This window comes from Miniopterus natalensis, chromosome 14, assembly GCF_054644295.1.
Source record: "Miniopterus natalensis isolate mMinNat1 chromosome 14, mMinNat1.hap1, whole genome shotgun sequence".
In the NCBI taxonomy this organism is placed as follows: domain Eukaryota; kingdom Metazoa; phylum Chordata; class Mammalia; order Chiroptera; family Miniopteridae; genus Miniopterus; species Miniopterus natalensis.
In genome coordinates this window covers 7,268,530-7,289,865 of record NC_142094.1, presented here as the reverse complement: position 1 = coordinate 7,289,865, position 21,336 = coordinate 7,268,530, and positions in this window count along the sequence as shown.

Here is a 21,336-nt window from a genome sequence, read left to right as displayed (position 1 = left end):
GTTCAAACCTATAGAGAATTTTTATGAATTTATTTCAGCTAAACTGACAGTTGCTGGGAAGCAAAACCTCAATGGATTGAGAAAATCCTCTAGAAAATGGTAGTTTCACCATTTATTTTATACATTGGGACCAAAGGGCAAGCCATAAGGGGGTTACATGAAATTCATTTGTGATAAATTAGGGAGGCGGCAGAAAGCAAGGGGGCGGCAATCTCCGGGATTGGATAAAAAGTGAACCGATGATATCACATACTCCTTTACATGTGTAGGTAGTACATTAGAATAGGGCCAAAAAGACAATAGACAGGCTCTTGTAAAGACTGACCTTCGCCAGGGAACATTCTAGCCAAGGACATGACTGCCCGCCTTGACCCACTTTTAGTTAGAAAGTTTTCATTTCTGACCATCCTGTGTGGTTACTGCTGGTCTCCGAGTTTGCAAGGCCATGCAGGCCTCCCCTGAGCTGGTCAGGTTTACAGTGTGGCCCCTTGTCATCCACATTCTACTTTGTTTCCTTCTCTTGGATTACTTCATTTTTTATCCCATTTTACACAGTCTGTTACTATTCCATTAATGGTTCCTCTAGAGATTACAACCTATATCCATCATGTATTATAGTCTAACACAACTTTATTTTTACCCCCTCAGACAATGCTCTCACCCTACAATACCCAATCTCTGTTCTTATCCATTCTCCTTTTGTGTTACTGGTATTAATTCCATCCATATCTTACACCGAACAAGACATTGCTGCTTTTGCTGTGTTCAGCCAGCATCCATTTATGTTCACCCACATATTTAACCTTTCTTTTTGCTTTTTATTTTTCCCTCATTTCTGTGGTTCTACCTGAGATCGTTTCCTTACACCTGAAGAACTATCTTTAGTATTTCTTCTAGTGCAGATCTGGGGAGCACATTTTTTAGTTTTTGAATAGAAAAGTCTGTTTCAAGTTCATTTTTAAAAATATGTTTCTATTGATTTTAGACAGGAAGGGAGAGAGAGAGAGAGAAACACCTGTGTGAAAGAGAAACATCGATTGGCTGCGTCCCACACGCCTGCTCCTGGGGGTCGAGGCCGAAACCCAGGCATGTGCCGGTGCGTGGAACGGTGCCCAACCAACTGAGCACGCAGCCAGGGCTCGAGTTTATTTGTAAAGGATGTTTTTATGGAAATAGAATTCTATGTTAATATTTTTTTTCTTTCTGCAGTTTAAAAATGGTATTGTCTTCTCACTTCCACTGTTTCTGTTGACAAGTGAATTATCCGCGGTACTGCTTCTCCTTAGAAAGCAATGTGTCCTCACCCCCACCCTTGGCTGCTTCCCTCTTTGTTGTTTGTTTGTTTGTTTGCTGGCAGCTTGAGTAGGGTATACCTAGATGCAGCTTTCTTTTTATTTGTCCTGCCTGGGAGTCATAAAGCTTTTTTGTTTTTGAAAAATTCTCAGTTTATATTTCTTCAGATATGGTTTCTGCCCAATTCTTCTTCTTCTGAAACTCCAATTACACATATATTAGGTCCTTCTGTAACTCCTCACAGAACTCATTTGCACTTAGCTGTCTTTTCCATACTCTTTATGTCTTTCTTGAGCTCAGAGTTTTTATGGAGCCCTCATACAGTTCAATACATCTGCTAACTCTAGTTGCAGGCAACCTAAATGCTGAGCTCTTAATTTCAATTACTGCATTTTTCAGTTCTTAATTTCCATTTGATACTTGGTTATAGATTCCAGTTCTTTGATGAAAATCTTTATTTTGTCAGTCACACCAATACCTGGGTCATTAATGGATCAGTTTTAATGTTGCTGATGTAAGAACATCCAAACCTGTGGAGAATTTTTATAAAAATTCATTTGAGCCACACAGAGAATATGCCTGGAACTAAGATCTCAACAGAGAAAAATCCTTCCTAGAATGAGAGTTTGCCGATTCTTTTATGCATTCAGAAACTGAGGAAGATTAAATAAAGGTGGGAGGAAGCATGGCTCGGATTAGATTACAGGATAGTTAACAAGATTTTGTGCTCCCTTGTGGGTGGTTCCGCCTCTGCCTCTGAGGGGTCTGAAAAAGAGGGTTACTCCGGCATTTCAACGGCGTGTTAACCTAGAGGCACAAGAATGATGAACAAGGGCTTGCTTGAGGCAAAGCAAACATTTTACAAGAAGTTATAGGCTGGGGTATGACTACCTGCCCCCCATGACCTGCCCAGTTTGGACTTCATGACCAGACCACCCTTTTTTTTTGTCTACATTGTGTTCTCCCCCTTTGGTCCTGTTTCTTGGCTTGCTCAATAATTCATTGTTGAATGCTGACCATTATGAGAAATTATAATGGCTCCAGGAGACATTATTCCTCCAGAGAGGGTTTGCTATAGTGACCCTTGAACAGAGTGGAGCCAGTGCAGGCCAGTCTGTGCTGAACTGACTGGAATCTGGGTTGCAGTCATTCCTAGAGTGCAGTCTTCCAAGGATCCCAAGTAAGAAGCTGGTATGTTTACTGTGCTTCTTTCCTAGGTGGGTCCTGAACTCCAATTTTTATCTCCTCAGTGTCATGATATTGCCAAAACAACAACAAACTATGCTGTCTTTCACAGGCTTTCTATATAACTTAATAATTCACAGCTTTATAATTTAGCAGGTGCTTCAAGGGGAAAAACCCATAAGTATGAGAATTACTTTTCTGTGTCTCCATTACTATTGTCATCAGCTAGCTAATATTAACACTAGGAAGAGAGTAAAAGGAAGGCCAGACATTACAAGCATGGTCATGTGGGCACCTTCACTAGGAAGCTGCAACTTTATACTCCCCAGGGAACCACCGGTCCATTCCCTGCAAATCACTGGGGGAAGGGGTCGAGCGAAGGGGAAAATGGGCACATGCGCAGCGAAGCTGGGTTGACACAGGAAAGGTGTTTGCCTTCAGTCTAGCTTGGAAAACCATAGATTGGCTAGGGCGTAGAGCCCATGCAAGCACACGAAATCCTGAAGAGTTCATTGGTTAAACTCCCAGTTAAAATCTGCAGACCAAGGAATTCTCGCTTTCTTGTTCCCCTTGTTTCCCTCTTGCTTCCCTGCACTCGCTTGCTCCATAACCTGCGCTAGCCTGCCATGTGGCCTTAGAAGTCTCATGGCCCATAGCCATGTGGATCCCATATTCAATGGACTGCAGCTGGGAACACAAGCTAAGGCAGCCTGATGCTGGACTGGACTGTGCTTTAATATGGAGCAAGGACTCTGGACACTGGCTTTAATCCTAGCTCTGCTGAGAACAAATCTGGACTTTTTCCATGGCAAGATGGAGGGAGATGGGACCTTGGAAGGGAACTCCCTTAATGTTACATCACCAATAAAGCTTTGCATGATACCTCATCCTCCTAGGGGAGCATCAGGAAATTCTCGTTCGCGTGGCACCCCAAGAAGCCGACTTCCATAAGCAACAGGTGGGGACATGAGGGGCACCCCACTGATAACATCGCTTCTGTCAGACAGCTTGGCCCTTCCAGTCCCAGCTGCCTTGGCAAGCCCCATCTCCAAGTTCTTGTCTTTCCGGATCCTGAGACTGTGCTGCCTTTTCTGCCCTTCGCCATGGCCCTCTCCCCAAGTGTTTGGCCTCTTAGCTACAACCAGGAAATCCCTTGAAAGGAAAGTGGTTCAGAGAATGTCAGCTCACCTGGTGTTTTCCTTCTAAGATCATGACCCATCACATGCTCGTCAACTTGGCAGCTCTCCAATAACTTAAAAAGAGGTTTTCTGTATTTTGTTCAGCTTTTCTATTTGTTCTTGGCACAAACATCAGTCTGCCTCAAGCAGGAAAAATAATTATTTTCTCAGGATTCTTTTCCCAGAAAAAAAACGCTTAGCAAATAGTGATTTTATACGGGGACTTTGATTACACAACTCTTGGAAAGGCTGATGAAGTAAAAGGTGAAAATTTACTTGTATCAATTAACTATTTTTGCAATAATGGTGCATAACAAGCAATCACAAGATCTTAACGCTCTACCAAAATGAGCATTTATTTCTCATACATCTATGGGTCAGCTGAGTGTGAACTGGTCTAGGTTAAGCAAATCACCTTTGAGCTGTGGGTCTGGCCGGGCTCAGGTCTTCACCCTGCTCCGTGTTTGTTGATTCTGAGCACAGGCTGATGGAGAAGCAGATACCCAGGGAAAGCTCTTTTCATGGTGAAGGCAGAAGAAGGGAAAACACAATGTCACCCTCTGCTTGTGTTGTATCACTTAATATCCCACTGGCTGAAGCAAGTCACATAGCCAAGTTCAAAATCAAGAGACAGGGAGATAATCTATGCCTTTTTGTGAGAGGAACTGCAAAGCAACATGGCAATGGACATAGCTACACGGAGGGGTGAAGAACTGAGGTGATAGCTCAATGTCCCATAATGATGTTCCCTAGAAATGGGAGTTCCAGGGGCCGGTGCTGGGCTGTGCAGTCTCCAAGGAGACCTCACCGCTGTGAGCTACTGCTTGCGGCCAACTGGTTATTCTGCAGTGACGATGGACTGCGCTTTGCAGTCATTCGCTAACTATGTCTTTTTTTTTTATTGTGGAATTCTTTGCCCAAATTATTGTAAGCCCCTCAAGCATCCTGCTGTCGTAATGTCAGAGTCAAAGGAAGAGAAGGATCATTTTTACCTTCTTCCTGCTTTCTAGTCTCACATGTGGAAACTCAACCTGTGAGTGTGTCTGGGAAATTAAGTTCCAGATTTCCATTTTCAAAAATGTAATGAAGACCTTTAAAGGGGATGGTGACAGTGCCGTGTGCCAGCCCACACTCTGGGCCAGCCTGAGTGAGGGAGCCTGAGGTAAGGGGTGCACACAGAAAGGAGGCCCTTGGAGAGCCCACTCGAGGACTCCGCTCCTTACTGCAGCACCAGTGACGTGGAGCCCCGCCCTTGGCTGCTCCCTTCCCACACTCCCTCCCTGCCCTGCAGGGGCGACCAGAAACTCCCCTAGCAAGTCAGGGGAGGAGGCCTGGAAGCACGAAATGGAGCAGTAGGAAAACTGCTCCTCTCCCATTTTCTGCTGCAGCCTCACACAGGCATGAGCCAGGGGAGGGAGGAGTAAAGTGGAAGCTTAAATTTTAAATAAAGCTGGAAATTTAGACTCCTACTTCATATTGGACATGTTAAGTCCTAAATATGCAGCCTGTTTTGAAGCTGGAAGTTACAGGAGAAATGTATTGTTACCTAAGAGTAATCAAAGAAGTCAAGGGGCTTGCCCTAGATTTTGCACAAAGGGCAGGGGAGAAGCTACCTGCGCGCAGGTGTGAATGGGTCGCTGGAGAGAGCAGATGACGCGGGCTGACTCTTTCAGCATCACGGACGGATTTCCTCGTTGCCTTTAATACGCCGTTATGAAGGCAGATGTACTACCTGCCTGTTATGTTTTTCCCTAGTTTTAAAATACAGAATTATTTGCCCAAGTCGCTCTCCCGCTCCTCATTTTGCGTATGTCAAGAGATACGTCTCCTGAAGTGAAATGGCTCTCAAGCTGGGGGCGAAGGAACCAGCTCTGGGAACTGCGCCGTCCCCCGGGCAGGGTGTCCGGCGCCCAGCCGCCCAGCAGCCGCCTCCCACGGGGAGGTGAGGGGGCGTCGGGGCAGGGGGCCGCTGCTCTGACTCCCGGTTAGCACAAGGGTCGTGTGCCGACTTGTCACCCCCGGCGCCCTCACGGAGGCCCGACGGCTCAGCCAGGCGCCGGCGGGCGGCGCAGCCGTGCCCCTGGCGGCTGGCGAGGGCGCGGCCGGCCCGGTGCCCCTGGCGGCTGGCGAGGGCGCGGCCGGCCCGGTGTCCCTGGCGGCTGGCGAGGGCGCGGCCGGCCCGGTGTCCCTGGCGGCTGGCGAGGGCGCGGCCGGCCCGGTGCCCCTGGCGGCTGGTGAGGGCGCGTCTCGCCCCCGCCCTCCTTGCCCTCCCCCGCCCTCCTGTGTAAGTCGCGTCCGCCGCCAGCCTGGGCAGTGTCACCCCGCGAGTCGCCGGTTTGCCCCTCTTGGCCCCGGGTGTGGAAGCCACGTCTCCATCAGGCTGTGGTTAACAACCTTGCTAGGACGGGCTTCCCAGGGGCGGGTGAGCCGAGGCAGCGCCTGGGCGCGCGGGGCGAGGGCCGACCGCGGCCGGGCGCAGCGGCGGCGGGGCCCTCGGACGCGCGTGGGAGGCGCGTGGCGCGGACAGCGAGCCCTCGGGGCCCCACGCCGCGCGTGACCGGCGGCAGCTAACGGGTCTCCTGCGCCCCCCGCTGTCCAGCATCGTGCCCGCAGCGCAGGCCCGGCCGGAGAGCGCCCGCGGCTCGGAGCGCGGCGGGTGGGAAAGCGGCGACCCGCCCCGGGATCGCCCCCGTGCCCCTCCCAGGGACCGGCTCCCCCGCCCGTCAGAAAGGCCAGCCTGGTCCATGGGGCCGCTTCTTTTACCACCTAACCAGTCAGCCTTAAACGCCATGGGCGGTGGGGTGTGTGCTGGGTGTGCTGTGGTGTGGGGGGGGGATGTGGGGGGGTGGAGTGGGGGGGTGGGGGGGATGTGGGGGGGGTATATGTGTGGGGGGGTGGGGGGTGTTGTGTGTGGTGTGGTGTGGGGGGGATGTGGGGGGGTGGGGGTATGTGTGTGGGGGGTGGGGGGTGTTGTATGTGGTGTGCGGGGGGATGTGGGGGGGTGGGGGTGGGTGTTGGGGGGGTGTTGTGTGTGGTGTGGTGTGTGGGGGGGATGTGGTGGGGTGGGGGCATGTGGGGGTATGGAGGGGGGTGGGGGGGATGTGGGGGGGTGGGGGTGGGGGTGGGTGTTGCGGGGGGATGTTGTGTGTGGTGTGGTGTGGGGGGGGGATGTGGGGGGGTGGGGGTATGTGGGGGTGGGGTGGGTGTTGCGGGGGGATGTGTGTGGTGTGGTGTGTGGGGGGGATGTGGGGGGGTGAGGGTATGTGGGGGTGGGGTGGTTGTTGCGGGGGGATGTTGTGTGTGGTGTGGTGTGGGGGGGGGATGTGGGGGGGGTGGGGGTATGTGTGTGGGGGGTGGGGGGTGTTGTATGTGGTGGGGGGGATGTGGGGGGGTGGGGGGGGTGGGTGTTGCGGGGGGATGTTGTGTGGGGGGGGGGCTGCAAGTCTCCGCAGCAGTCCGAAAGCGAGCACTCGTTGTGTGGCTCCCTTCACTCCGCATGTTCTGAGACGCATCACACATTTGGGGGGTATGAAACTGGAAACGCAGTTGTTGGGTCCCAGGGGTTCTGCACACCTCCCAGTTCAGTAGCTAAAGCAGCCGCCCCGAGTGGAGGCCCCAAGCCGTCCGGGCGCGGAGCCCGGTGCGCAGGGACCCGTGGGACTGGGGGCCGGCCCGTGTCAGCGCGGCCGTGTCACTCCCTTGCCAAGTGCTTGTTCACGGACCGACCCCTTTCTCCGCTGGGTTACTAGCAGGTTTCTTACTGACTTGTAGGAATTTCTTTCAATTTGATGTATTGCAAATGTTTTCTACCATTCTCTTTTTTTCAGTTATTAATATATTTTTGTTAATATATGTTTGGTTGATTTCATCCCACTTTATGGCTTTCTTTTGATAATGAGAAGTTTTTAATTTAGTCAAATGAAGCAATCTTTTATAATAGCGCTTTGCGCGTCCAGTTTTTAAGTTTTCCATGCCATGAGATCATGAAGCTGTTCTCCTATACTCTTTTCAAGGTTTATTTTGCCTTTCACATTCAGTTATAGAATCTACTTGAAGTAGACATTTGGATAAGTTATAAGATTGGGCTCAAGTTTCTTTTTCCCCATAAGGATATTCAATAATCCCAGTACCGTTTGGGGCACCACCTAATAAATCAAGCACCCATATATGGAATTGCTTCTAAATTTTTTTATCTTGTTTTTTAATCTTCACCTGAGGATATTGTTTCCATTGCTTTTCAGAGAGAGTGGAAGGAAGAGACAGAGAGAGAGAGAGAGGGAGAGACATTGATGGGCTGCCTCCCACGTGCGCCCCCAGGGGCCAGGGATCAAGCCTGCAACCCAGGCGCATGCCCTTGGCTGCGATGGAACCGGGACCCTGCAGCCTGCTGGTGACCTCTAACCACTCAGCCGGCTGGCTGGGCTACATTTTTCATCTTTTAACTCTAGCTGTTGTGCATAAAGTTAGTTTTCCTCTATTGACCTTATATGCGACAGTCATGCTACCCTAATTCTAATAATTTATCTCTAGATTATTTTGAGTTTTCAATATGCACAATCATTGTTTTATATCTTAGTTCCAATCCTTATATTTTTTATTTCAATTTTTTGCTTTATTACCCTGGCCAGGAACACCAGAGAAGTACTGGATATAAGTGGTAACAGTGAATATCCTTGTCTGATTTCTGTTCTCAGAAATTTCCCCCCATTTCATCATTAAATAACATGCACTGTGGGTGTTAGTTCCTTAGGATAAACACTGTTAAAATCTGTTGACCCCTCTCCGTTGATGTAACGTTTGTGTTTACAAAAAGGAAATATTTTACATACTGTTTCCTAATATGATTTTTCACTTCATATATTATCAAAACAAAACCATGTTGTTTTATTTTCCATTGTTTTGCTTACCTTATTTTTTAAATTTTAACTTTAAAAAACATTTTCTGAGATCCAACATGGCAGCGGGCAGGACTTGAGTAAGGGTGAGAGTGTGCGTGGATGTGACAGAGGGAGAGTGTGCGTGGGTGTCAGGGAGGGAGAACGTGCGTGGGTGTGAGAGTGGGTGGGAGAGTGCCTGGGTGTCAGAGAGGGAGCATGTGCGTGGATGTCACAGAGGAAAAGTGTGCGTGGGTGTCAGAGGGAGAGTGTGCCTGGGTGTCAGAGGGAGAGTGTGCCTGGGTGTCAGAGGAGAGTGTGCCTGGGTGTCAGAGGAGAGTGTGCCTGGGTGTCAGAGGGAGAGTGTGCCTGGGTGTCAGAGGGAGAGTGTGCCTGGGTGTCAGAGGAGAGTGTGCCTGGGTGTCAGAGGGAGAGTGTGCCTGGGTGTCAGAGGGAGAGTGTGCGTGGGTGTCAGAGGAGAGTGTGCCTGGGTGTCAGAGGGAGAGTGTGCCTGGGTGTCAGAGGAGAGTGTGCCTGGGTGTCAGAGGGAGAGTGTGCCTGGGTGTCAGAGGAGAGTGTGCCTGGGTGTCAGAGGGAGAGTGTGCCTGGGTGTCAGAGGAGAGTGTGCCTGGGTGTCAGAGGAGAGTGTGCCTGGGTGTCAGAGGGAGAGTGTGCCTGGGTGTCAGAGAGGAGGGGTGAGAGTGGGAGGGGCCTGGTCCGTGGGAGCTCCACGGCGGCTGGGCGCTGCTCTCCGCTGAGGTCGGAGACCGGGGTTTTAGACGAGCCGTGGGTCCTCCACGGGAGGACACTGCAGGGAGGCTTCAGGCGCAGCCCCGTCCCAGCACCCCGGGGCCACAGACAAGCGCGCACTACCCCACAGCTGGGACCGGAATCAATAGGGCACCTGGGCCAGAGATAAAAACTCCAGGTGTCTGAACGTTGGACCTCAGAAGACCGAAGGTGGCTTTGTCATGTGGTGTGGGTTGAGGGTGGGGGTGAGGGTGAGGGCAGGAGGGGCACCAGGCACACCCCACCCCCTCCATGAGTGGAGCACCTGGGGCACCCCGCTCCCTGTGTGAGCTGAGCTTGCAGTCCACCCCACACCCTTCACCAGCACCACGCCTTCCATCAGCAGAGTGCCTGGCACACCCTGTCCCCTCCAGCATAAGAGTGCCCCCGCCTGCAGACGCCCCAGCCTTGCTGCCCCTCCACCAAGCAGAACTTCCAGGATGCCCTGCCACCTTGACACATGGCCGGCCTGGAGACAGGCCTGCTGCCCAACCCAGCCTGCCCCGCACAGCAGCCCTGGGCAACTGGCCCCACTGCCTAGAGGTGGGGCACCCAGCCCTGCCACGGTAAGTCAGTGCTCCCAGACACACAGACCAAACACGGTGACCCACTGTGCCTGACCTGTCACCTGGGAAGACCAGACCACAAAAGCGGTTGAAACCATGAATAAGAATCTGAAACACAGGGCGACAGAGCTGAGAAAGAACACCCTGGAAGGATGCAGACCAGAGGAGGCAAGCACACCTCAGCCAGTTAGGAGACAAGGTAGGAAAAAAACCCATTCAGAGCAGCAACTGGGGAAACAATTCAAAAGCAGGAGGAGAGTATAATGGTGCTTTGGGACATTAAACAGAACAACATCCACATCATAGGGGTACCAGAAAGAGAGGAAGCCGAGCAAGGACTAGAGAACCTGTTTGAAGACTTAATGACAGAAAACTTCCCTGATCTGGTGAAGGGAAGTCACCCAAGTCCAGGAAACACAGAGAGTGACAATCAGGATGAACCCAAAAAGACTCACACCAAGACACATAATTAAAATGGCAAACATTAAAGACAAAAAAAGATACTTAAAGGCTGCAAGAGAGAGAGAGAAAATTACCTATAAGTATGCTCCCACTAGACTGTCACCTGATTTCTCAACAGAAAAACTTCAGGCCAGAAGGAAATTGCATGAAATATACAAAGTAATAAAAAACAAGGGTCTGAACCCAAGACTACTCTATCCAGCAAGGCTATCATTCAAAACTGAAGATGAACTCAGGAGCTTCAAAGACAAAAAAAAAAAAAAAAAAAAGGCTACAGGAGTTCATTGCCAGCGAACCAGCACTGCAAGAAATGCTAAAAGGACTTGTAAGAAGAAAGAGAGAAGCACAGGCATAAAGAATAATGGCAGTAAATACATTCCTATTGATAACCTTAAATGTAAATAGCTTAAATGATCCAATCAAAAGACATAGGGTGGTTGAATTGATGAGAAAACATGACCCATATACGTGCTGTCTACAAGAGACACACCTCAGCACAAAAGATTCACACGGGACGAAAGTGAAGGGATGGAAAAAATTTTTCCATGCAAAAGGAAATGAAAAAAAGCTGGGGTTGCAATACTCATATCTGCTGAAACAGACTTCAAAATGAAGACCATAACAAGAGACAATGAAGGCCACTACATTGTCAGTACCAAAGGGGTCCACCCAACAAGAGGATATAACCCTAGTAAACATATATGTACCCAATGTAGAAGCACCCAGATACATAAACTTCTGGAGGACTTAAAGGGAGAGATTGACAGTAATACAATCATACTAGGGGACTTTAACACCCCACTGACATCACTGCATAGGGCTTCTAGACAAAAAACCAACAAGGAAACAGCAACCCTAAATGACACACTAATGGATTTAATTGACATTAACAACATTTCACCCCAAAGCTGCAGGATAAACTTTCTTCCCAAGTGCACATGGGACATTCTCAAACATAGACCACATGTTAGGACACAAAACAAGTCTCTATAAGTTCAAGAAGACTGAAATCATATCAAGCATCTTCTTAGGTAACAATGGCATGAAACTAGAGATCAACTACAATAAAAACAACCCAAAACATTCAAACACATGGAGGTTAAATAACATGTTAGTAAACAATGAATGGGTTACCAATGAGATCAAGGAAGAAATCAAAAACTTCCTGGAAACAAATGAAAATGAACACACAACAACCCCAAATCTAAGGGACACAGTGAAAGCAGTCCTGGGAAGGAAGTTCATAGCACTACAGGCCTACCTCAAGAAACAAGAAAAATTTCTAATAAACTAACCCTACAACTTAAAGAATTAGAAAGAGAACAAGAAAAGCCCAGAGTAAGTAGAAGGAAGGAAATAATACAGATCAGAAATAAATGGCATACAGAATAAAAAAACAATACAAAAGATCAGTGAAACCAAGAGCTGGTTCTTTGAAAAGATAAACAAGATTGATGAACTTCTCGCCAGACACACCAAAAAACAGAGAGGACCCAAATAAATAAAATCAGAAATGAAAGAGGTGAAATAACAACTGACATCACAGAAATACAAAGGATTGTAAGAAAATACTATGAACAACTATATGCCAACAAGCTGGACAACCTGGATGAAATGGACCAATTCCTGAAAAAATACAACCTTCCAAAACTGAATCAGGAAGAACCAGAAAACCTGAATAGGCCGATAACAGCAGATGAAATTGAAGCCATAATCAAAAAACTTCCAGCAAACAAAAGTCCTGGCCTGGACGGCTTTACTGGGGGGTTTTACCAGACATTCACAGAAGAACTAACACTTATTCTCCTCAAACTATTCCAGAAAATCCAAGAGGAAGGAACACTTCCAAGATCTTTTTATGAAGCCAGCATCATCCTAATTCCAAAACCAGATAAAGACACCACAAAGAAAGAGAATTATAAGCCAGTATCCCTGATGAACACAGATGCCAAAATCCTCAACAAAATATTAGCAAATAGGATCCAGCAACACATTAAAAAGATTATACACCACGACCAAGTGGGATTTATTTCAGGGATGCAAGGCTGGTACAGTATTTGCAAATCAATAAATGTGATGCATCACATAAACACATTGAAAGACAAAAATCACATGATCATATCAATACACACAGAAAAAGCATTAGACAAAATCCAACCCCCATTTTTTATAAAAACTCTCAGCAAAGTGGGACTAGAGGGATCATACTTCATCATAATAAAGGCCATATATGACAGACCTACAGCCACCATCACAATCAATGGGCAAAAACTAAGACCATTTCCCCTAAGAACAGAAACGAGGCGGGTGTCCCCTTTCACCACTCCTTTTCTTTTTTTCTTAATCCTCACCTAAGGATATTGTTTCCATTGCTTTTCAGAGAGTGGGGAGGGGGGGAGAGACATCGATGTAAGAGAGACACACTGACTGGTTGCTTCCCGCGCATGCTCCAACCTGGGCCAGGGATCGAGCCTGCAACCAAGGTACGTGCCCTTGGCCAAAATTGAACCTGGGACCCTGCAGCCAGCAGGCCAACGCTCAAGCCACTAAGCCAAAGTGTCTAGGTCCTTTCACCACTCTTATTCAGCATAGTGTTGGAAGTCCTAGCCACAGTGATGAGATAAGAAGAAAACATATAAGGCATCCAAATTGGAAAGGAGGAAGTAATTGTCACTATTTACAGGTGACATGATATTGTACATGGAGAATCCTAAAGACTCCACCCAAAAACTAGTAGATTTAATATATGAATATGGCAATGTAGCAGGATGCAAAATTAAACCCAGAAATCGATGGCATTTTTATTAAGCAATAATGAACTCTCAGAAAGAGAAACTAGAAAAACAATCCCATTTACCATGGCAACAAAAAAATTAAGATACTTAGGAATAAACTTAACCAAGGAGGTAAAAGACCTGCACTTGGAAACCTACAGAATGTTGAAAAATGAGACAGAGGAAGATATAAACAAGTGGAAGAATATGCCATGTTCATAGATTGGTAGAATCAGCATCATTAAAATGTCCATACTACCCCAAAAAAATCTAGAAATTCAATGCAATTCCTATTAAAATACCAACAGCATATTTCATAGACCTAGAACAAATACTTCAAAATTTATACGGAACCAAAAAAGACTCCAGATAGCCGCAGCTATCTTGAGAAAAAAGAAAAAAGTTGGAGGGATCACAATACCAAATATCAAGTTATACTACAAAGCCACTGAAATCAAAACAGCCTGGTACTGGCACAACAGTCATATAGATCAATGGAACAGATGAAGACCCCAGAAATCGATGCAAGCCATTATACTCAATTAATATTGACAAAGGAGGCAAGAGCATACAATGGAGTAAGGACAGTCTCTTTAATAAATGGTGCCGGGGAAAATTGGACAGGTACATGCACAAAAATGAAACTGGACCCAACAACTTACACCATACATAAGAATAAACTCAAAATGAATTAAAGACTTAAATGTAAGTCCTGAAACCATAAAAATCCTAGAAGAAAACACAGGCAGCAAAATCTCAGACATCTCTCGTAGCAATATGTTTGCTGATACATCTCCTAGGGCAAGAGAAACTAAGGAGAAAATGAAGAAGTGGGACTACATCAAACTAAAAAGCTTCTGACAGCAAAAGAAACCATCAACAAAACAAAAAGGGAGCCCACGGTGTGGGAGAACATATTTGCCAATGATACATCTGATAAAGGGTGAATATCCAAAATATATGAGGAACTCATACAACTTAACAAAAGGAAGACAAACAACCCAATTAAAAAATGGGCAGAGGACCCAAATAGGCACTTCTCCAAAGAGGACACTCAGATGGCCAAGAGACACATGAGAAAACGCTCAGCATCGCTAATCATCAGAGAGATGCAAATTAAAATGACAAGGTATCACTTCACACCTGTCAGAATGGCTCCATCAACAAATCATCAAATGATAAGTGTTCGAAAGGATGTGGAGAAAGGGGAACCTGGGACACTGTTGGTGGGAATGCAGACTAGTGCAGCCACTACAGAAAATAGCATGGCGATTCCTTAAGAAATTAAAAATGGAGCTGTCATTTGACCCAGTGATCCCACTTCTTGGAATATATCCTAAGTATCCCAAAACAGCAATCAGAAAGGACGTATGCACCCCTATGTTCATAGCAGCACAACTTACAATAGCCAAGATCTGCAAACAGCCCCAGTGCCCATCAGTGGATGAGTGGATAAAAAGCTGTGGGACATGCACACCATGGATACTACGCAGCTGTAAAGGAGGAGGATCTCGTACCCATTGGGACAGTACGGAGGGAACTGGAGAATATTATGCTAAGCAAAATAAGCCACCCAGAGAAAGAAAATTATCACATGATCCCACTTATAAATGGAATCTCATGAACAAAATAATCTGATGAGCAAAACAGATCCAGAGACATTGAAACATGCAACAGACTGATCTGTCTTAGAGGGAAGCGGGGGAGGGCGGGGAGAGATTAACCAAAGAACTTACATGCATATATGCAGGGCCCATGGACAAAGGATAGTGTGGGAAAGGCCTGGGGGAGGGCGGGAGCAGGGTATAGGAGGCCAACGGGGTGGAGGGCGGGAATCTGTAATACCTTCAACAATAAATATTAAACCTTTTTAAAAAACATTTTGTTTATTTTTTTAAAGTTTGATGGAGATATAATTCACATACCATACAATTTGCCCACATAAAGTGTACAATTCAATGGTTTTTAGAATATTCGCGTTCTTTTTTATTCTTAATTAATTTTTAAATCAATTTACCAACTTCTATATGCCACCCTTCAGCGACTTTGGTTAATATTGAATTAACTGCATATTAAATTTTTTCAACTGGTAAGAACACATACAATGTTTCATTGATTCCTAGCTCATTTTATTTCCTTCATGGTTTAAAATCATATGAGTAAATAAAGCTTTTAATGTTTTAGGTTTGTCTACAAGCATGATTATTTTATTAAATTTAGAACTGTATATATTATTGGTATATAGTAATATTGTTACATTACTAAGTTTAAATTTGTAAATTTATGTTATTAATTTATGTTATATGTGATTAATGTATTACCAATATATTTTGGTTGGTTTTCTGGAACTATTTTGGGGGGCATATATTCTAGTCAATCAAATGGTGACATTTTAATTTATTTAAGACTTTATGTTACAACTACATATTTTTTTTCTGAGAGCATTTCTAATGCTGAACAGACAATTCAAAAATATTAATAGTACACACATCTGACTTTAACTAGAACATATTTATGACCAGTAAATAAAGACAAACAACCTAATAAAACAAATGTGCAAATGACTGGAGCATTCACTTCACAAGTGAAGATGTGCTGATAGTAAATAAGAACATGAAACATTGCTCAGCGTCATTTGTCATCAGGCAAATGCAGGCTAAAACGCTTCCCACTCAGGAGGATGGCTACAATGAAAACGACTGACATCTCCAAATGTTGACAAGGCTGTGGAACAACTGCAATCCTCAAACATGGCTTGTGAGCATGAAAAATTGTACAACTTTGGAGCACTGTTTACCAGTTTCTTATAAAGTTAAACGTGCACCTATCTTATCAACCAGCAATTTCAACCCTAGGTATTTTACCCCCTCTGAAATGAAAACATATGTCCACGAGACTTGTAAAAAGATGTTCATAGCAGGTATTCATAATAGCCCCAAACTGGAAACAACCCAAATGACCTTCAATAGGAAAACAGATAATGTAATATAGTCATACATTGGTATATTGCTCAGCAATAGAAAGAATGAACTACTGAGTCACATAAAATTTTGGGGTGAATCTCAAAAATGTTGTGTGAAAATATCAAGTAACAAAGAAATATAACCTGTATGATTTCATACATACCAAGTTCAAGGACAAATAAAGCTAATCTATGTGACAGAAATCAGAACAGTGGTTGCCTGACATGGGTAGGGACTGACTGGAAGTGGAGATGAGGCAAATTTTTCCAATGATGAAAATGGTACAAATCTTGATTGGAGTATTGGTTACACAAATGTATGCATTTGCCAAAACTCAGCAAGTTGTACACTTGACACCTGTGTGTTTTACTGTATGTAAATCTTAACTCAATATTTTTAGTTCCAGGAAAAAACAAAATCTGATTGGCCCAGCTTAAGTCAGGCATCCTATTATCTTTGAAGAATCAATTTCTGCCAAGGGATCAAACTAAACAGTATAGATATGGCCAGAGAAGGGGCATAACTGAGTGTTCAGCTGTCACCCATGAAGTATCTACATCTACTATGTGGTATTAGTGTCTATGATCAAAATCATATCATGTTGTTCTATACTTGAGAAGTGAGCTTTTTAATATAGAGGATTTTTAGTCCCTAGAAATTAGGGAAATCTTCCTAGTTGTTCTATCAGATAAAAATAATAATAAAGGAGAAAGTAAAACCAGGCCCTAATTCCACACCCAGGGCAACACTATACCACTTTGGTGAGATTGTTCCAGGCAGTATGATCCCAATGTTATATAAATTAAATTGCACTATATATTATGCAAATAAGGACAATTCCTTTGCTTCTCTTATGTCTGATTGTGCAGAGAATAGCTGACCTGCTCTGCTGTACTTATCTGAGCATGGGGTGGAATGAATCGGAGGCATCAAGATGGAGAGAGGAGGTGACATTTGGAGGGAGTTAAGGGGTTGAAGAGACGAAGGAGGAGCTTGATTTCCCATGACAAGAAACTGTGCATGTACTTTGTAAGAATGACAAGCCCCCCCAAGAACCCTCGCATGCACTCCAGGCAAAGGAGTGTTGGGTGCCCCTGCGCAGAAGACATTAGCAGTCAGGACACTGGCAGGGCAGAGCATCAGATGACAGGACCATAGTGGGAGCCGATTTGTAAGGAGACTCTTGCCCCCTTTCCTTCTTTCCTCCCTGCTCCAGCTCACGGGAGGAGCTGGGCATCGGGACTGGCGACGGAACGGGGAGAAGTTGTCTCAGTGCAAATGTATGCCCTCCCTCCAGCTGGAAGCAGAGGGTGGAATGAACTTCTTAATAACAAACCAAGTTCAAGACCTCCAAAGACAGAATGACAACTGACTGGTAAACCTCATTCCCTCTCACATATTTCTCCCCCTACTGACTTTAAAACAAGGGCCAGTATTTATTTCCTAGGAAAAATGAACACTTCATTCTAATCCTTCTGATCCATGACCTGTACTGCCCCTAGAGACCCTCCAGGGTACGAATTTAGCATCTAGAAGATGCTTCATTCTATAATGTTCTGAGAAATCACAGATGTTTTGTTCTAAGAAAGCCACGTCATAGCCCATGGTCAACTATGTGAGCTGTGTTGAACCTACAGTAATGTAAGACTAGTCTTAAACTGGGGGCCTCGGGTCACCGCAATTTAGGAGAGTCCTGGGGGTGGTGATAATTTATACCACTGTGAAAAGGTCATCCTGTCTAAACTTTGGAGAACTGTCTACCCACTCTTGCAGGACAGCATACAGAACAAAAGCCCTCTTCTGATCCACTTCAAACCCCATGAATGTGAATTTTAGAGCATGAAGTGTTATGTCAATGATGTCTTTAGATTCAATTTCTAATTTATGTTAATAGCAACCCTTATTTCAGAGCCTGAGCTACAATGGTGACTTAGTTATTTGGAAGCTGACAGAACCTGTGGTTTCCCAGCACACCAGTGTTCTAGTTTATGAAGAATTGGTATCATTAAAAAATGTAATTCAGCGGCCGGGCGTGGCTCAGCGGTTGAGCATCGACCTAGGATCCAGGCAATCGGGGTTTGATGCCCGGTCAGGGCACATGCCCGGGTTGTGGGCTTGATCAATGACTCTCTCATCATTGATGTTTCTATCTTTCTCTCCCTCTCCTTTCCTCTCTCTGAAATCAATAAAGATATATTTTTTTAAAAAAATGTAATTCAATGCTTTGTGCCAATCAGTATGTTTTCACGCACTAAAGTGAACCTGTAGATAAAACCTCCATTGCTTTGTGAGTTAAGATTTCTTCGAAATGTATTGTCTTTGCTGCAATGTCTTACGTCTCTCCTGTTCATTTGGGGGGAAGGTTATTCATTTTTTTCAGCCCCATTTGAGATGCTCCATTTCCCCAAGTATGCCATGCTATTGTATGCCCATCACTCTGTTTTTGTGGTGAAAATATTTTTAACTGCAGGTTGAATATTTCCTCCATGAAGCCTTCCTGCATCTCCCATTGCCATGGACATGTCTGTGCCTGCCTTGGGCACCCCTTCATCAACAAAGGGCTCCTTGCATCCTATGTGATTTTAGTCTTTTCAGTCCCAGTGTCCCATCCACCCCTGGTCACAGGAGGAGGGCAGGAAACCAAGGAGATTCCATGAGAGTCCTTCCATGAAATTTGTTATGTGACACTAGCAAAGAGTCTCTCTTTCCGTAAAGAGGAAAGTTTGGGGCTTCCTACAGTCATCTTTCGTCCATGACAATAGGTGGGAAAGGTACAGAAAAGAGGGAAAGATGGAGGCAAAGGGCGAGAGAGTGGGGAAAAGAAACACAGGACAGGGAAGAGAACAAGGCAAGGAAAGCAACAGGACAAATAGAGGGAAGGAAAAGAATTAGGGGTTGGTGTAACCCGACACATAATTCAAGCCAATGGATTCAGCTGTGCTTTAAGCTAGTACCACTTTCAGTTACATGAAAGAGTATCTCCCATTTTTTGCTCAAGCCAGAGTGAGTTGGGTTTTTATCACTTGCAACAGTTCTAATAAACTTATTATATTGCCTCTTTTGCCTTTTCCACACAGGTTTAATCCTAGTACTATTATTACTATTATTTTGTTTAAATGTTTCTCCACCAGCCTGTCTATGGACTCACTGAAGGCAGCCCTTCTTAGTATTACCAGTCCCTAACACGTGGCTCACTCTCAGCAAATGTCTGCAGGGGAATCATGGGTCCAACTTTGTCATCCCACTTGAAGATCAGACCTCTGTCCCCAAAATCCAAGATGTAAAAGGAAATCTAGCACAGATCTCACTAGTGGGGAGAAAGACGCATGCCTCTAAGATGGAAGAGCTGTCCCCTCCGCTGAACTATCAGCAGATGAAGAATTTACCTAGAATGCCAGATGTAGACCCACTAAATTCCTACACACTCAGGCTACCCAGTTGAGTTTTATGAAAATGAACAGAGTAGGTTGAATATACTCCCTTGCACATCTCAGGTAAGGAACACAGCTATGAGCTGAGGCTCCAAGGATCCCAATTAGATAGAGAATAATCTCTGGAGCTAAATCTGATCCCTCAGGACAGGAGGTAATAGTTTCAGTCTAAACAGGGGTTCCTGGAAGTGTTAGCCCATGAAATGTAAGCCAAAGGCTGTGAGGAGATATTGGTGTGATCTGGCGCTCTTTGTCTCATTTAAAATGGCTTAAAGGCTTCTTCTGAGTAGGATGTGAAGAGCCGTCAGTTCTAGGGGGTTACGTTTTGGTTGATACAGGAATTAGGCAAGAAGGGCAAACTTAAGAGGATAGCCCTCTTGGTGGGCTTACACTGAAGAGGCAGGTTTCACACCGAAACTCTGAATTTGCTCCTACTGAGGCTATGGTTGAAAGAGCATGGATTAGAGGGCGTACACGAATTACCAAGGGGAGCCAACTGTTTTGTTTGAATTCTAGTATCTCTAGATACAAAATAGGACAGCTCTTTCTCTACCCACCTTTACTGGTGCTAGATAAGACCTTAGAAATTCTTCGGTCTAATCTCCTTACCTTTCCCACAAATTAACTCACAAAGTTTCTACTTTTTTTTGGTCAAAGGTGCCTCTAAGGATTTACTGAAAGGCATGGACCCTTCTCCACTGAAAAATGAACTTTTGTGTGTCTGTACTCTTCCATACACATTTTTGCATATTATTTTTGGGAGAATCACAAAACTCCCGAGGTTCATTTTTAGGGAAACCAAGTTTTAAAAAAAGAAAAAAAAACCCACCCTGAATTAGAGAAAACAATTTCAATGAACTATGTATAAGAATTTCACAAAGCACAGACATAGTAAAATAAATTTGTTCATTTCATCATGAATTTAATTGTTTTCAAGCAACATTCTTAATCTATTAACTCTCAACAAACTCCAGACTTACAGGCTACGTGCCACCATTTTATATGAGCTTCTCCTACAATCGTAATGAGAAAACCAATTGCTAAATGTGTGTTGGTAAGTAAACTCAGTAAGGCACTGAAATCCTGGGAATGAAGTAACAATACAGCTCCTCCTCCCTCTGGAAAATGAAACATGGCCCTGACTTCTTTGTTTCCAATGCTTCTTCCTAAGCAGACATACTCATCTCGAACTTGTCTAAACTTGGGCTTATTCAAACCAACCCACTATTATGTGTACTTACAATTAAGGAATCATCTCCTGCTGAGTCTATTAAAGTAGGAATAAGGAAAACCAATTTGTGAGTACAGCAGAAAGGCAATTCCTGAGGAAGCGTCTTACGCCTGTATCCCCAGCACTCAGTACAGTGCCTGGAATATAGCAAGGACTATATAAAGTGAACCTTTCATTCCTTGGGAAGGGATTGCCTTTACTGCCAGATCATTTCTCTAGAACAGCGATTTTCTACCGTGTGCCGCAAGAATTTTTAACACGTGATACCTGACTATTTAGTCAGGGGCACTGACCTCTTTTCCCTTAGATTGTCAAAAAAATGACAACAGCCAACAGAACAGTAGCCGTCCAGTGTGAATGAATCTAAATTATACCTAATTTTTTGTTAGATTGGCAAAAAACGTATTTTTTTGGTGTGCTACAGAATTTTAGTAGTTTGTGTGCTGTGAGATGAAAAAGGTTCAAAATCACTGCTCTAGAAGCAAGAAAGGAAAACACAAAAACAAAAACCCTAACAGAATTTTCTGAGAAAAAAAGTTTTATTTTACATACTTAGCTCTGTATAAAATATATTTATTTAGCTCTTTATA